Here is a 20,057-nt window from a genome sequence, read left to right on the forward strand (position 1 = left end):
CCTAGCTGGTACCTTTATAACATTAATAATTTCATCTTTGTTATTGTTTGGTTGTCATGGCAACTGTAACGTGTAATCGGTCAGAAAAATACAATCATATTTTAGGCTCCCAGCCTCAACACGATGACGTCATGGTAACGCTCTCCTCGAAATTATAGAACTACCCCCGTCATGAAACATATACATGTCAAAACCAAATCACCTAGTTGTCAATGGTTGAATAGGTGCTTAGAATAGTGCTTACTGCTTATCAAATATTTCGTGGATGTTTTGTTAGTTTTTAAACGCAATACCTACTTTAATCCGACGATAGTTTGTATACGTATTACGTATAGGTATATTAAATTTAACACGATAAAATTAAGTAATAATATATTGTAGTAACTTTTTGGTTCATTGTTTGCACAGTTTTATCACTATATAATCCGATTTACTCTGCTATTTTTAAAACTAAATTGAATTGATCATTGAAAGATTATGTTAATTTTAAAATTTAAAAAAATGTATGTACAGCCTTAAAATGCTTATAACTATTACTTCGTAATTAAAGTATCAATAAAAAAGCCTTCGATCATAATATTATTACTTTTATATTTGGTTTTAGGTAGGTAATTCCTCTAACTTAAAAAATAACAGAGTAAAATGGATTATTGTGAACGTAAAATATGCTATGTATTGTACCTACGTTTGTAAGCGCCCTCTTGAACAATTAACTCGAATGATAATGTGATTAATCGTAAATTTAAATAAGTAAGCCCTAGTGTATCCGTATAGTTTAGTATGGTCGCCATTCTAATTAACTTTAGAGAGTGTCATTAACTAGAGAATACGAGGGTAAGGCGTATAGTTGGTTTACCGCGTATTGTCCAATACGGGTGATACCACAGTATAAATTACAAATATTTAAAATTTAATTGTTATATTGTTGCAAATTTATTTATTTATTCATAACAAATCAATTAATATGACATCATCTTAAGAATACAAATAATACAAATTGAATTACTTCAGGATAAAATACAAGTTTTTATTAATAGTTATAAAGTAACTAAGTCCTAAACATTAGTACATTAGGTATATTTACTTATTAATAGAGCTGAGTCCTTTTAATTTTTTTATATTTGTCTAGACTCTAGACATTTTTGAGTGATCTATGCTAGTATATATCCCTAGATAGCTATATTTAAAATTGTACTATGCATACTTTTGCATACTTTACAACTTTTTAATATAGCAAAGTTATGAGTATGAGCTGAGTATGAGCTTAGACAAATAAGATACATATTTGGAAAATTGTCTGTATAAAATAAAATGGGTGGTTTAAGACGTAATTTTAAGGACTCATTAGTTACAACTATTATAATTTATAATACTATATAAGCAACTAAAGTTTAGATAATTGAACCGCTGGACAAACATTTCGTGGGATATTTAAGTGCTATTCCACTCCATTTATCTCAACTTGTATAATTTCTAAACTTATAATTATTACCTGAAACTAATTAATTTTAAATTCGATTTTTATGTATATTATATTATATTATATTATTATTATATCGAAATAATCCAAATAGTATTCTGATTTGGTATATGAAATAAAAAATTAATGTTAACATAAAAAAATTATAATTAAAAAAATTTTGTTTTGTAATGTCTCTTAACTATGTAAAGAAACATTTTAAAACCATTAACAGTTTTAAAGATAATGAGTGTTCTCGATAAAACAACCTCTGAATAAAGTGTATATTATATATTATACTGTAGTCGTATCGTTTGTAGTAAAGTTTTAAGAGGTTTGCTCTTATAGGTGGGTATATCGATTTAAGCTAAAATCACTTATACCTAAGACGTGAATTTCATTAAAAACATGTTCACATTGATTAATAAAAAAAACCACGATTTTCAAACTTTGTAATTTGGGGTGGGGGGGGGGGGTAGAAATTTACGTTAGTTTATATAACACTTGATTCAGTGACTTATCAGTTCGATTTATTTTTTGAATATTTTCTTCTCACGATTAGGTAATTAATAAATTTAACTAACTATTTTGTGTTGATGTTAGAGGTGCGTACGTGGTACGTCGTACGTGTAATGCGTGTAAATATGTCTTCTATTTTACCAACACCGACTAAACGTACTATAGGTACGCAAATATGCAAATACCAGCATATACCACCGTGGCGATAGGTACATAAATCAGAAAATAGGTATGAATAATAGAAGTTACCTCCTATATAAACGCATGTAAATGTTTTAATTTTTGATATAGCTAACACAAACTATACAATGCCAGTATAATTAAATTGAACAGTATAACCAGTAATCTTATTACAAAAAAAAAAAAGTACGAAACATATTATAACGTATTATGAATTCCTTACTAATGCACAAATGCAATTAAGTGCGCCTATATGGGGATGTAAGTGAATTATCGATCATCAGACTATAATAATACTTGGTAAAATTATTTTACGATCTATGACATCGATCGAACGATAGGTACCTATATATAATATTGTGTATAATGCATTTTACTGAAATCGATTAGGTCTTTTATACATTTAGGGGTTTTAGTTGTATATGATTTAGTGGCGACGAAACGAAAAAAATCCATTTAGATAACCATTACCCGGGAGTCTAGACGATGGCAAATAACGATAGTGCGCACCTATATTATGGTATATATTCATGTATACCCGGTACCTATACTATCGTAATATATTGTACATATACACACTAGGCGATTCGCCAATTTTTTTTTTCAAAATAATATTTTTTAAGTATTAGGTATATTTATGACAAAATATAATCTTTATTAGTTTATAAAATATAACTGATGTAATTTAACGTCCAAATGTGTAACTAAAAAAAACTCAATTTTTTTGTATTAGGGCTCCATTAAAGATCTGTGTCCTGTATATTTAATATGCAGGGATACAGCAGCTGAAGAAAACGGTAGAAAAGTTTTAAAGCGAAATAAGCTGGAAGCGGGCAACAGGAAATAACACCTATCGGTAGTATACCAATATATATCATACATTGCATTACTGCATGGTTGGATCTAAGAATGAAAAAAAGTGGTGGGATTGATACAACATTTGTCCCTTTATATAAATTAAATAAACAGGGTCAGATTTAGGGCATAGCGCCCAGACCCCCACAAAGTTTTTTTCTTCGGTATTATTTTTATTATTTTTATGTTTAGTTTATTTTATTTAGTAATTTTATTCATTAACTATACAGCGACTTATATTGTATTTATTTAAACAATACTTTTTTTAACGAATTATTTCTTTTTAAGCACAATTTTACTACAATATTTTAGTTTATAAATATCTATAAACCTATAAGAGTACAAGCTAAATACATGTGTCTATCGTGACTGCAAAATAATAACGATTGTATTATAATTTATAATAAATAAAAATCATAAAAATTAGCATCCATAATAATGGCGTGCCATCATAACCTGAAAAAAAATTATACGAACAAATATAATGTATAGTTGAATAGTAAACAACTACTTTTAAGAAAACAAATTCTAAAAATATGAGTATGGCGGCCTCCACATAACTAAATCCGGTTCTGCATATTAATAGGTATAAAATATGAAACACTCGTAGTTTCAAAAAGTGATAAACAATAAACAATAAACAATAAACATATTATTATAATTTATAAAGACGTACTGTTGATATATTGTTAGAAACCATGATTTCAATACTAAATAAATAAATCGGGGGGACGGAGTGGCCGAGTGGTCTAAGGCGTCGGGTGCTACGCGCGCCGTCGCTGGTTCGATCCTCGACTTTGGGCGGAATCTTTCTCCGGGCAGGCAACTGTCTGGAGAAAGATGCCACCATCCCCCGACCGGCATGGCATGGCAGAAACCTACGGGTGCCCCATTAGATATTCTGCCAAACACAACACACACGTGTAAAAACCCTACCGTTACAAACCCTACTACCTACAATCATAAAAACCCCACAATCAGCTAATGGCCATAGTCGTCGGGCTTACAGATCAATAAAAATAAATAAATAAATCAAGTTTAGCAAACTATTAACTGACCAATTCTTATGAGTTACGAGCAAGAATTATCGAAATAATATCTAGCCCCCTTAACTTCCCCTACTTGTATAGTTGTATCACTTGTATCCACCATTGTACGATATAATATATATTGGCATGTATATAATGCAATAACGCGTGCTTACTGTCCGACCGTTCATGTATACCATGAAAATATGTAGGTAGGTTAGGGATTAGGTTAAATTTAATTAGGTTAGGTTAAACCTACACTGCCGCTTTAAGATTTTTGATACAATATAATATACATATTTAGATATTGTATGGTTAGTTATTGAATGTGCTACGTAAATACGTAATGTATGCTTCCAATATAATAAGTAACACTCGTTTTAGCTATTACATTTTTCAACCACCAACGACTTCAATAGTTAAACATTGTTATTATTATTATAACAACTAGGTAGAATTGGATTTCTTTTTATCGCCAAATAAATAATGCAAAGTTGTATCGCGTTTAAACGCTAATAACTGCAGGATTACAATTTACAGGATACAGCTGGAATAAATACAGTAAATAGAAAACGCATAATGTATTATATTATATAATATTTATTTATTTTTGATTTAAACTTTTAGTTAGGTAATGTCCGTACGATTTATAATAATATATTATATGTATTGTAATTTATAATATATATAATATATTATATAGGTACGCATAGGTAAACCTATCTGTATATAAAATCTAAACGCTAAAAGCGAAATGAGTGTATTTAACAAACGCCACACTTACCGACATTCCGAAACGAACCAATTATATTCGTGTTTGGTATTCTGTAGTCATATGTTGAAAAAATGTGACCTTTTTTATCTTTCGGCAAACGAAACCGTAAGTAAGACCAATAATAATGTTGTTGCGGCGCGGCGTAGACATTTATTGCATTTTCATGTTTAGTTTTTTCGTTTAACGCTTGTTGCGTTTATTCGTCTGTCTGTAGGTCAGGGTTGTTGTAAGGAGCTAGCCCGCGTTATGTAATATTTATCAATTAGGTACGTACACAAATATTTTAAGTTGTTTCCCGTGTTCGAGCATCTTATAATTATAGGTACTTACGGAATATTTTAAAATATTTTTAGTTGTATGGATTGAGTACATCACACTCGCATGCGTTGTCTCCGTCTTACACACGTACGATATAGACAAAACGCGTTTAAGCAGTCTGAGTAAAATCGCTCAATTTTGGTGTTGGAAAATAACTATGACAAAATATTAAAAGATGACAATATTTTGGAAGGCAAGAAGGTAAGTTTTTTTAAAAAAAATTTAGATTTTGAAAAGTTAAAGGTCATTTAAAAATGTTGACATTTTTTGCTATTTCCAAACGATATATGAACGTTGTATTGAGAATAATGGAAAAAAACTCATCGTCTTACCCTCAGAAATATTGTCACAATTCAATTTTATAATAGGTATTTTTACTCTATAAAACCATATTGAGCGAGTTCTCGTACGTGTGTAAGACGGAGACAACACATCGGGTGTGACGTCCAGGTTTTACATTTGTATAAAATTATTTTGTAGTTAAAAAATCTTCAATTTTTATAGCTATAAGGATTGAAAATTTAAAACATGGTATCTCATAAGAAGTCCATAGGTACTGTAATCAATACATCTAAAAAATGTATAAGCACAGTTTTTTAAAATAGATATTTTAAGTTCAAATTTGGACAAAATTAGATATTTAAACGAAAAATTATAATTTAACTATTTAAGTTATTTTGTTGTAATTTAAAAATATTATTCGTCAGCAGGTACTTAAAACTTTCAAAGCATATATATTATTATATTTTATACACACAATAACATTTTCAAATGCAATGTTTTTGGCAATAAATTATCTAAATTAATAGCAATAATACTATAATAACCTATACTAAGTAATATATTGCCAAATAATATATTGGCTAACACACCGTCAGAATCGTTGTTCGTATACAATGATTTTTTTTTATCATTGAATTAGAATTTAACTATTCCATTACAGTAAATGTAACTACACGATTCCTAATAATGTATAGTAGAATACTAGAGTGGTACCCACTCGCCTACCTTTTTTCTAGTGTACAAAATATTTTTATGCAATTCGGAACTAAAAAATAATCATACAAATTATACCGTTTTTCAATATTTGTCTTAAATTTTTAAAGACCTAAACCAGCAAACTTATTGACACTAAAATTATTGTAATGTAGGTATATTATATAGTTATATAAATATGTTTGATTTTAAAAGATCCAAGGTCATTTTTGATAAGAGAAAAAATATTTAAACTAATCAACAATAATTACATACGACATTTGACTTATGACTAATGTTTCCCAGATTATATTCAATATAATATAATAGAATACAAATATTATAAATGTTTATGATCGTTGAAGTATCAAAGTGCAATATTTGAACTATACCGTCTATACCTATATGATGTATAGATAAAACATTTAGGTAATAACAACTCTAATTAATATATTAATCGAATAAACATTTTTAATTTAATATTATTATTGTTTTTAAATTTATCGATTAATTGATAGGTTTATTATTATTTGTTACAGTTCACAATCACAATAACAAACAATGTATGGTCATAAATTCTTAATTAATAATAATTAATAAGGTAGACTTTAACTCAAAGTATATTCCATCAATGTAAGTAATTGCGGGCACCTAGTTATTACAACCGCATTAAACCGTTAGGTACATATACCTAATATATTATGCACCTAATAATTATTTTAATATTTCAAATAGTTAAATAAATAGGTATTTTGTTGTAAAGTTTAAATTGCTCGTTTAACATTTATAATCATTATCAAACGTATGAAATAACTTTTTAAAATGTGATACTTTTATTAATACATTCTGACTGTGACAACGATACTCAACATACAACAGGTAAAAATATTTTTGAATATCTAACAGTTATAGCTGGAAAATCATAATAAAATAAATAAAATATCACGCTGAATCCATGATGAATAGTCATACATATATTTTTTTAACTAACACAATATTTAAAAATAGAAAAGGCTTATTCAATATAATCTTCTTCAAATTTAACTAAAAATTTAACATTATCACCAATCTAAACAATTTATTAGCCATTAGTTACCTACTGGTACCTATACATATTTTATTCTATATGCATATTGGATGATCTGTATACATATGTATGAGGATGGTGTGTACTTTTTAGCTCTATGAAAAAATATCACAATAATAATAATATAACAGAACACAGATGTTAAGCTTTGATAAATCGTAATTACCTATTACCTATACTTACTTATTCGTGTAAGATAAAAAATAAAATATCCGAATATTTATTTTTATAGAATATTTACATTCAGATAGTTCATCCACATATAATATACTATAGGTTATATTATAATAAATTATTAAATACGTATGGGGACATAATATTTTATATTGGCTCACAAAAGCCTTTTCCTACGCAAATCCAAGTTTAAATAACGTGCAGCAGTATTATTTCCTTATGTACAACAAATGAGTTTGATTTTACTAGAGTCGCCGTATTACAAGTAAAATTGTTTTTTTTTTTTTTGACAGATTTTATAATTACGTTTTTACTTATTCATTCAACATCAAAATATTTAATCAAACAACTATTAATCTATTTTTCGATGTAGTTTTAAATGAATTTCATGATATACAGCTATAATAGGTACCTTACTTCGAATTATAGTAGATGCATGCAGCGGTGCAGCTATATCAAAAATATTTTTTCTTGAATTTTTTATTAGGTTAACCCATGAGACAATGAATGTGCCTACACGAATACGCGATATATATAATTAATAATAAATTATTGTGTTAACTAACAACGAACGAAACGCGCGAAAACAAAAGTCTTACCTATTTAATACACGAATACATATTTCAATTATTTGTAAACATTGTATTGAGTTCGTATGTATGTAAATAAGTATATACAATAGCTGATCCCGCTGGCACTTCGTTGCCCGTTAAATGTACCAATTCTACATGACTCAAACTTTGTTCAATTCGTTATTTAATATTCGGTGTATGGCGTTCAAAATGTATCTTAACTTTTCTGCTGCCTGGAATAAAAATTCTGATTCGCAGCAGTAGGTATATTATCAGTAGAGACCGGAATTATATGCACTAAAAATGTGGCAAATATGATGCAAATATGCAAAGCAAAAGGGTCAAAATATGCATTAATATGCAGAAATAATTGAAAAATATGCTCAAATATGCATCATAAATTTATATTACTTTATACCTGTATATAATCAACAAAATATTTAAATATAAAAATGACATCATCTTAATATGCTTTTTAAAATAATTTGAAGAAATAAAACATAACAAAATTATATATTCATATAAAAGTGTTGGACCTTTCAACATCTAAATAGTTAACAAACAAAATATTAAATAAAAAATAAAAAAAAAAATTTTAAAAACACACTTTTCCATAAAAACATTTTAAAAAAAATTTTAAAAATTGCACTAAAAAGACAAAAATAATTCTCTGTACTTAAAAATAATGAAAAATTTATTGATGAAAAATTTAAAAGTGTGTGGTGCTCATACACTTGACATATATTCCCAGTCACTATCTTATAAACATGATTGAACAAAGAAGTGTATGTGAGACTTTCCTTGGCTTTTAAATTTTTCATCAGTAAATTTTTCATTATTTTGCTCTTATACTTGACATATACTGCCAGTCACTATCTTATAAACAGGATTGAACAAAGAAGTGTATGTGAGACTTAGCTCGGCTTTTAATGTTTTGTATGATGCACCACACACTTTTAAATTTTTCATCAATAAATTTTTCATTATTTTTAAGTACAGAGAATTATTTTTGTCTTTTTAGTGCAATTTTTAAAATTTTTTTTAAAATGTTTTTATGGAAAAGTGTGTTTTTAAAATTTTTTTTTTTATTTTTTATTTTCTACTTTTTAGTTGAAAGTAAATATTTTTATTAAACGTTTAAGAAATATGTTATCCGGTGTTTTCGGTACCTATATCAGAATACCGGTATAATGTTATTTGGTAATAATTACCGTTGTTACCATAGATATTATAATAATGGATAGGACACGCCTATACTTGCTTCGTAAGAGGTTGCGGTTTTTTTTGGGGAAGAGAGAAAGTTCAATATCTGCGAGAGATATTACGGCGACGTCGTGGGGACAATCCTTTTTTTTTTTTTGGTCCATGTCCCAAAATGACAACGGATTATTGTATTGTCATCCAAGACCAAGGTCTATACCAATTTTCAGAATTTTTCATCTTCAAAAAGTGCCTCAAATCGAGCGCGCAAGATTTGATCACAGACAGACGTGAAACCAAACTTAAGAAAAGTGTTAAAAACATCATTATAATATGTTTTTAAAACAATTTAAAGAAATAAAACATAACAAAATTATATAGAAGTGTTGGACCTTTCAACATCTAAATAGGAACAAAATATTTAAATTAAAAAAACACCATTATTTTTTGTTTTCATAGCAATTAATTACAATATACTTTTCCATATTTTGAGAGGTCATATTTGTTCTTTTTTCAGTTAATATCATTTTGTATGTACTAAAGGATCGTTCAACGTCCACAGAAGTTATAGGCGCAAATTTCATACAAGAACTCATCATTGGTGTAAAATTTGGGGGTAAGACACTTCGTTCTCTTCCTGATAAAACACTGATACGTGAAATGTTACGAATTAATATCAGTTTAATATCACACTTTTCAAATATGCAGTGTAGCCAATAAATGAATCCTAAATTTTTTAAAACCTTAAGACATGTATGTTTAATGTAGATAATTTCATTTGTCAGATAAAAGTTTATCGAACTATATACGAGATAATATTCTATATCAGGTTGAGTGTTGACAGTCATTTTTTTTCACCAATATTTAAAAATTCCAGTTTCCAAAATGAAAACATGAAATAGTTTGATTATTTTACTAAGACTGAATGAATATGCACATTATATGCATTTATGAACAAATATGCCCCAACCCTCCAAATATGCAATTATATGCAAAATTAAATTTGGTCTATGGAATCAGTTAGGTCTGATTTGCTGACATTTCAAACCCTCGTATAAGTGCATACACTCAGTATGAACATGCAAATGCATACAATTCCGGTCTCTAATTATCAGGTAGGCAATCTACCTGCGGTAAATCGCGGACCCCGTGCTGTTTGTACGTAAGTGTATGATTTAACTCTAAAGTATCATAATGGTACCAAGTTTGTCATTTTTACTTAATTCCGCCTACGGAGGATTAATATAATCAATTAATACAAAAGCCTAACGCAACCGTACTAAAATCCGACAAATAAAAAAAAGGTGGGTAAGTGGATGTCGCTCTGCTGTACAGTAGGTTACAAGTGGGTCACTGTAATGGATGGTGTTAAATTTGAATTCAATGATATAATATCATTGTATAAGAAAAACGATTCTGAGCGAAAACGGTCAGTCAGCCTATGATATTACCAAGTATATTTGATGATATTATTGTGAATAAAGTAATTTATATATAACCTATTTACGTGGAGCCTTGTTTTAAATTTTAAATCCTTAGCCATAAAAGTTAAACATTTTATACATTTTTAACCACAAAATAATTAATAAATTATAAATTTGATAAATGTTGTCAAAATTTGAACTTTAAATGCTTATAAAAAAAAATTGTGCCTATGTATTTTTAATATTTTTCAACTGCTATTAGAACGATATATCAGGAGCCTTATATTAAATTTTCACGCTTTTTTACCCAACAAATAAAATTTTATTGATAACTATAGAAAAAAAAACTAAAAAAATTTAAAACTGACAATGTCCGTAAACAGCTCAAAAAGAGTCAAAATATTTTCAACATTTTATGGTGTATAGAAAATGCTAATATGAACATTCAGTGAAATTTTCAAGTATCTACAGTCATTTGTTTTTTAATTACAATAAAATAAGAAAATTGTTACATGAGAAATCGAGTAAATATCAAATGTTGTAAAAATATAAATTTCAGACGCTCATAAAAATTTAATTTAAGTTTCTTCTAGACATTTTTTTTTTGATAAAGGTAGACAAACTTATGAGTAATCTTATATTACATTTTCAAATCTTAGATTTAAAAAGAAAAATTTTTATGAATTTCAACTCAAAATAATTTGCTATTTTTCGTGATTTTTCCGTATTTTTTCAAGATTTGAACTTTAAACGTGTATAAAAAAAAACTGTGACTAAGGATTTTTAATTTTTTTCATCTGCCTTTGAAACAATAACCTAGGAGCCTTCTATTAAATTTTCAAGCTTTTTTAACCAACAAATAAAATTTTATTGATATTTATAGAAAAAAAATTTAAAAAAACTGAAAACTGACAATGTCCGTAAACAGTTCAAAAAAAGTCAAATTATTTTCAAAATTGTATTGTGTATAGAAAATGCAAATATAAACAACCAGTGAAAATTTCATGCATCTACGGTCATTTGTTTTAGAGTTACACCAATAACCAAAATCGATTTTGTTAAAAACCGATTTTGCGTAAAAATTCCCGTTTTTCCTTAATTTTTCTTTTGTTTTTCACATCGCTTTTGAAAACTACTGGGAAATTTTGACCTCCCCAATGCACCAACGATATTCACTTTCCCATCGAACAAGATACTGAAGTCGAAAATCGAAGCATTATTTCGACTACTTATCGTGTACACAGACACAAAAATAAAAAAATAAAAAAAAAAATAAAAAAAAAAATAAAAAAAAATAAAAAAAAAAACACACATCATTGTAAAATCAATACATTCATCGTTTCACTCAGAATCTAAAAACAAATTTAACACTTTTTAAATTAGCCTATCTTCTTTCCAGAGGTCTAATCTACACACAAACATTCATTTTTATCTATACTAACAACTCTCAGCATGCCTACCCCCACCACTACTAATATATAAAATTATAGCGTTTGTTTGTATGTTTGCGAGATAAACTCCGAAACTACTGAACCGATTTCGAAAATTCTTCCACCAATACAAAGCCACATTCTTTGTGAGTATCATAGGCTAATTTAAAAAGGGAAGTGATCACAATCAACAGTTTTGTTTTTAATGGTTGCTATGGGTTATATATATAGATAAAAATAATTGTATAGACGTTGTTGTTGTTTTTGGCCATGTCACCAGGTGTGCATTTATGAGGCCATAATTCCGGAACCACTTATCCCACAGCGTACAAACTTCACAGAAACCATCTACATATCAATTTTAATATGTCCTGAAATTTTTATCGAAATCGATTTAGTGGATCTTGAGTTATAAAATTTATTCAAAATGTACACTTATTTTTATATATATAGATATACATTTATAACTATTATAATAATATATAGTATGCACCTATACAATGTATAGCTTCGTTATTGTCCTTGACCACGCCTAATTTCGCAAAACACATTTTAATCGGCACATTGGATTCCGCATAAAAACTCAACCGGAGAATACAATACACATAACTCACGTGACGCACACAAATTACAAACTAATGTACATACTAGGTATAAAATCCGGCATAATTAAATCTAATCCTTTATAACAGGGGTCACCAATTAATATGTTTGGTGGGCCATATTGGGAATTTTGAAAATTTTCGGGGGCCATAAAAATACAAAGCAAACATTTTTAATATATTATAATTTTATAATGCAAAAGTAACATAGTGGCCTAGTGTCGTAATACAAATAAATTTAATTAATTAAAATAAAATACAAATTTATAATAATTATAATATAAATACAAAATTGGGTTAAAATTAGTGGGGCAAATGGTAAGTCTTGCTCTCAACTAGTTACTTTAAATTTGGTGTATGATTCGTGTACACTTTATTAGTGATCTTAATATTTTATATGCACTATATGCAGGTTATCAATTTTTGATTTACAAAGTTCACTACTTACTTATATTTTTTCGGAAAATGATTTATACGTGAAGTCTCATTATGACGTTTAATATTGAAAACTTTAAAAATAGCTACAACTGTCTGGTGGCAAATGCAGTTTATTATCGGTTTTTACTTTTATACATTGTCTGTAGGCTCATTAAATATTAACATACAATTTCGAAATCATAAATAATTTAGTTTAAAAGACTGTATATTTTAAATTAGGGTTTTTTTTCAAAGTGTCATAAATCATAATTATATTATATAATGTTTCTTTCATTATAGGTAATAAAATATTAATTACTTCCGCATAATGAATTAGGTACATACCTATAAACATTTTCAAAAAAATGTTTCACTATATAATTTACAGTAAAAAGGAGGTTTTCTAATAGAAGTTCGTATCGCCACCACAATACACTCAAATAGTACCTAGGTACATATAAATAAATTCAAAAATTTAAAAATTGTATCTTTGAGTATGATGCATATTTGGAAATGCCAAAAATCGAATTTAAAATATTAAATGAACAAGAAGGGGGGCATTGTATAAATGTATATAATATAACCCAAGTCTAATATTTTAATTGTAGGTACTTCCTATGTAATTCTAAATATCTAAACAATTATGCTCAACAATTTATTACATTATTTTCAATCATTTTAGTAGTAAGTTCTTCCTACACTCAAAATAAAACAACGATTTTTACTATAGGTAATACATTAAAAAAATGTTTATCATTATTATGTAATATTATTTATTAATATATTATATTAATTTATATGTTATTAAATATATGTTACTGTAAACTTAATTTTTTTGCAATTATAACACAATATATTATATTATTACGTAAGTATACATAAGTTTATCTATTTATACGTGGTATATATTTTAGAAAAGTTTATAAACCACTTCTTAATACTCTAATAGGAGGCAACTCGTATATAATTATGACCTACCTGATCATCGGAAGAAACTATAGTGAATAGTACTGAATACCTATAATTATCCTTTCTTATTTACCATTTGAATATTTTGGGAGACAACTAGTATGTGCCGAGGATTTAGTACTCTCGGTATATCATCCATGGGTTGCTATTTGCTAGTAAGTACTAAGTACGTGTTATTATTATTTTTTATTATTATTTATGTACCAGGTAGCCCGTAGCAGGTGTATATCAGTTACAATAGTCACTTATAGACTGGAGAATTTAAACTACATCGTTTAATTTATAATACAATACTACAATAGTATATTTTATATTATCAAATTTTACTATTAACGACAAACTATATATAATTTTTGGCTAAAAACCATTTTATTACTTTGGCAGCATGTAATTTAAAGACGGTCGTCATCATTGCAGAATTATAAATATTTGAAGGGTTGGTAATATACTAATATATATTATTTTCTGCACGCGTAAACCATATTTATTAGGAACTCTAGGTGTATAATACCTAATGTAAATCGGTTTTGTTATTTATACGTCATAGTCACGCGTCGTCACCGAAATAATTGCAACTTTCGTAAAATTACCATAAAACGTTCGACCAGTCACTTTAATACATTTACCACATATACAGGGTGATTTATTAAGCGTAACACACTCATTATCTCAAAAAGTATTAATGTTTTTGAAAATATTTTTTTCATAGTTTCGAGTTGTTAAAAAAACAACATTTTTATTAAAAAAATTATATTTTTAAATATTTTTATCCTTATAATTTTCTAAGTTTTTACTTTTTTGAATGACAGCATAGAGTTTTAATTTAATTTTCCAAAGCAGAATATTTTTCTAAGTATTTTAATACATAAATATCGAATTTAGGACGAGTAGTTTATGAGTTATAAATATTTAAGGTTTAGACAAGCTGAGTAGTTGACACACATTTGCGGGGTAACCCCATACCACTACACTCCGCCCATCTAAACTTCAAATGCTTATACCTCATAGACTACTCGCCCTAAATTAGATTTTTATGAATTAAAATACTTAGAAAAATATTCTGCTTTGGAATATGAATTTAAAACTCTATGCTGCCATTCAAAAAAGTAAAAAACTTAAAAAATTATATAGATATAAAATATTTAAAAATATAATTTTTTAATAAAAACATAGTTTTTTAACAACTTGAAACTATGTAAAAAAATATTTTCAAAAACATTAATACTTTTTGAGATAATGAGTTTTTTACGCTTTATGAATCACCCTGTATAGATACATATTACATTTACATTTTGCAATTCTAAAAGTTAATGTTTCACAAAAAAGAAAAAACCGAAAAAATACGAAAAATTGAAAATATTTATTGGAAATAAGAAATTAGGAAATTAGGAAATTAGAAAAAAATGCTCAGTACAAGGTCGGTGGAAAAAATTAAGGAAAAACAGATTTTTACGCAAAACTAGTTTTCTAAAAAATCGATTTTGTTATTTGGTCGAACTCTAATAAAATAACCGTAGGTATACCGTAGATAAATGAAATGTTCATCGAACGTTTATATTACCATTTTTTATACACAATAACATTTTAAAATTTTTTTTTACTCTTTTTAAGTCATATTGGCTATATAGGCTATTTATTATTCATACAATTTTTTTCGCTTAGTCAAAAAACTTCAAATCTAATACAAGGTGTCTTGTAAGTTGTTGTTAGTGGAAATTAAAAAAAAGTTAATGTAAATCCACAATATTTTTTATGAGCGTCATGTGGACCCGTAAATAAATAAAATCTTATTTCGTTGTAATTCAAAAATTATAATAACCGTTGGTAGGTACCTACTTGAAATTATCACCAAATATTTTAATTTTATTATTTTCTATATATAGATACATAAATCAATATTTAGACTCATTTTGATCTATTACTATCCCCTCCCCCAATGAAAATTTCTGTCTACGCCACTGGTACACTTAGATCTATTTTTCCTAATTTTGAAACATCAGACATTTCTTTGGGATTAATAACAACTTTTCTATGAATGGCCAACAGACAACAATAGTGCCCTATTTAGGTAGACACTAGACGGTTTTAAAAAATTACGTTAAATTATGACAAATAATAAGTCACAATAGTAATTGTATATGGGCATAGCTGTTTTCGACCAAAAACGTACCCTTCCCTTTTCGGCCGATTCACTTTTCGACCAAATTTAAAAAAGGGCCATTCCCTTTTCGACCAAAATTGTACCCTTCCCTTTTCGACCGATTCACTTTTCGACCAAAACATTAAACAATACGTTTTGTTATATGATATGTAAAATAAATAAAATAATTGGTATATAATTTTTGTAAAATTGTGGAAATTATAATTAAAAAAATTATTTAAAGTATAAGTTACATAAAATGTTGTAAAATAAAGTATTGCAAAATAAAATATTAAAAAAAAATTAAATATAAAAACACCTATTATATTATTAACATTAGTTTTGTGTTAATATGTCACACTGTGCATAATATTTTATAAAAAGAATAACATAATAATATACAATTGTTGTCAATAATTATTAAGTCTAATAGTAATGTGTATAATATAATATTAAGAAAGATATAGTGACTCTCTACAATACGTATAACGATCAGTCTTGCAGGTACATACTACATATTATACTGATATAACTATATATTATGGTAGTAACCATCACAGTCGACGATCACCGATCGTATATAATAAATCGTAATAATCATAATAAAAAAAAAAAATGTTAATATATGGGTATTCTATTTTACAAAAATTATATATAAATTATTTATTCTACATATTATCATATTACAAAACTTTTTGTTTTGGTCGAAAAGTGAATCGGCCGAAAAGGGAAGGGTACGATTTTGGTCGAAAAGGGAATCGACGTTTTTTAAATTTGGTCGAAAAGTGAATCGGCCGAAAAGGGAAGGGTACGTTTTTGGTCGAAAACGGTCTCGCCCTTGTATATAGGTACTCCTATATAGGCTATAACTATAAGTAATCCATGACAATGTTCTGCAGTCAGGAGTAGACGTAGTTTTTTCAGTTTGCCTGCCATATTCTTTATTTAGCGATAATGGTTTGAATGTATGAGTCAAAGTAAAATGCAACAAGTTTTTTAAGTAGATGAAAAAGTATAAAAAAAAATCTATTTTTTAATATCAAACAAAATACTAAAATAGTATGGAAAATTATAACTAATCAAAAATGATTTTTCAACTACCATTTATCACATAATACTTATTATTTTCAACTTACATATAAGGCATAAGTAAGTGTATGAAAAAAAACTCCAATATATATTTTTGGGATTAAAAAAAATTAGGTAGGTCATAGGTAGGAGGATCTATCCCCGATACGTATGAGAATGCCTAGGTATTCCTTAACGCAGTGACTCCCAAAGTGTGTTCCGTGGGACTATTTCAAGGGTTCCGCCAGATGTATGTGAATATTGAGAAAATTATTTTATATTATACTTGGAAAAAAAGTTCACCTAAATAATAGTTACTATAGTATAATATTGTCATATTGCTATAAAATATTCTTTTTACAGACATTGTGGTTCCACGAGACTTTTTCTTAAAGATGCCAGGGTCACTACGGTCGTAAAAGTTTGGGAACCGCTGCCTTAACGAGTGATAAAGTTTTAAAAACGATGTCTGAGGTATAAACTATAAATATTGACTATAAATAAATAAATAATTAAAATATCAAATAGATATTATTAATTGTGTTGTAATTATAGACAATGGTAGAAAATATATTTTCCAGAAAACGTGAATACGTAATACAAAATACCTACGTGATCTATTATATTTGATAAATGCAGCTAAGTATAATATTATATTATGATATACGGTTTATATTAGTTGGCTTAAAAATCGTTTAATCTCTCTGTATAGTCGTAATCCGGTGATGGCGATAGCATTATAAAATAATAAATATTGTAATAATATAACATTATGATGGGTACCACACTACCACCTACCTACATTTTCCGCAGTGAGTAGGTACCTATCTATTTACTGTACATATTAATATAGGTATTATATTATATTTATAAAATATGTTTGTTCAAGAAAACACGTAAGACATTGTGGCTTTTCTTGCATAACGATTATAAGTACTTAGATATCTTTCTCTCTTCATAAGCAAAAATAATAAAATAATATGTTTTAGATTATAGACATATTAAAAAATAAATTTCTTTATGATTTACACCACGTCGTTATCTTTAGATATAGGTACCTACAGGTTACGACAGTATAGTGAAGTTGCGAGTATCTACTATTTCGATGTATCGTCTAAACATATATTATATTTAGACGATTACCTACCATTGATAACTAAATATCGCTACATTATCAAGCAATTAATCTGCGAGTGCGGTGCCGTTTAACAATGTCATATTATTCATAATGCCGAATAATAAATAAAATATTTTTTACGATCGCATTTCAATCAATTCATACGATAGACTGGAGCAGTTTAGGTGCCATCGTGAAGTCGACAATATATATAACAAAATAATAAGACGCACGTGAAGGCATACCGAGTAAACTTTGTTGGCTAGCTATCTAATATCGTATTCGGAGACGTTTTAGGTCGTTGTCAATGTATAGCTGCTGCAGTATAATCATGACATTAATATTTCGCGCAGACACTTTCTATAAAGTGTACGTCGGTGCCTACTACTACCTAGGTATAAGGTATAACCGGGTGTACTGTGAGAGCCGAAGCCGACAGGTAGGTGCTGCATTTGGTTGTCCATTACCTACGTACAGAGAGCTGTACGCCCATTTACCGTTTTTTTAGTCGTACCTATAATTTCATAGTCACTGCAGCGTACCTAGTCCCGGCGGCTAGTCGTACGTCGTCGTTCGGCCGTATAAAAGTACGTGACGAGAATTAATATTCTAATCGACCAAATTTCGCGATCTAGTTTGTTTTTTTTTGCTCAGATTATTCATATCGTAATAATATTATTGTTATCGACCGCGGATTTACGATTTTCGCATAGGTTCACATACACACATCGTAACAGGATGTAGGCAGGCATTCTAGGTCGTATTTGTGTATCGCGGCCGTCGGGGCGTAGTGCGCGGTGATCTCGAAAAATCGTCGATCGTTTTGTTTTCATGTCATAGGTTACATATACCAAGTAGTAGCAAGTATAAAACAAGTATGTATTGTATAAATAAATGTGGGCACAACCGAAAAACTGTCGTGTTCTTTAAACATTTATTTTTTTCAGTTTACACTTTTTTTAGTTTTCAAGCGTAAAAAAATAATTCGTTTGTTATACACAGTATCAGTTTAATATTATTCGCGGCGGTACGAAATAATATTAATATTGTGCGAACTGCGAAGTGGGACGGACATGCGCAAGCGTACGTGAAATCAGGTTGAACCCGCGCAGATCGGTGGTGGCGGCAGCAGACAGTGTTTTGAAAAGAAAAAAAGTGTGGAAAATTGTTCATCATCGATCGTCGCTAACTTCAACACCCGAAACCGTTCCTATTATCAACACCTGTGATTCATGAAGACTAGTGATAATTTTTCGGGTTCTGTTATTATTTTGTAGATACTTAGTTGTTGTATAATGTATAATATTATTATTATTATGCGTTTTTTAAATGTCGCGAAAATGTTCTGTTATAGAATTCACTCGTCGCTTATTTTTTAGCGTTAAGACGGACGGCACCACGGTTCCCGCCCTTTCCTTTAGATTACTTGGTCGACCTTTGAACAAAACACCCACCCGTAAGTCGCTTTGCCCTGTCTGCAATATTCTGCCTACTTATGCCTAGTTCACCAAATCTGTTGTGTGCATCCTCGACCGCCTCTTATTATTGTTGATTTTGGTTTGGCCGTCGTTTATATATTTTAATGTTTCTTGTGTTTGAGCCGTTTTTGTCCTTCAACTTAAAACATTTTTTTTTTAGGTTAGGCAAAACATTGTTAACCTTGGCTTAAACTGGTTCATCTTGATTGTCATTACCTAGACGTTAATGAGTTTTTCGTATATATTTCAGGTGAATCACTTACATGGAAA

The 20,057-nt window shown here is 28.4% G+C and overlaps 1 long non-coding RNA gene across 3 annotated transcripts; it reads left to right on the forward strand.

The window, feature by feature from the left end:
• The first annotated feature begins 4,948 nt into the window (after positions 1-4,948).
• On the forward strand, positions 4,949-19,765 carry LOC132946513 (uncharacterized). Of its 3 annotated transcripts, XR_009664731.1 has the most exons (4): positions 6,754-6,988; positions 17,556-17,666; positions 17,748-19,184; positions 19,257-19,765. It is a non-coding gene; the product is annotated as an uncharacterized LOC132946513 (long non-coding RNA). The 3 variants fall into 3 exon arrangements; XR_009664732.1 differs by lacking the exon at positions 6,754-6,988 and adding an exon at positions 4,949-5,082 and having other exon boundaries at positions 17,748-19,765; XR_009664730.1 differs by having other exon boundaries at positions 6,749-6,988; positions 17,748-19,765.
• The last annotated feature ends 292 nt before the right edge of the window (positions 19,766-20,057 follow it).

Source organism: Metopolophium dirhodum, chromosome 6 (assembly GCF_019925205.1).
Source record: "Metopolophium dirhodum isolate CAU chromosome 6, ASM1992520v1, whole genome shotgun sequence".
Taxonomy (NCBI): Eukaryota; Metazoa; Arthropoda; class Insecta; order Hemiptera; family Aphididae; genus Metopolophium; species Metopolophium dirhodum.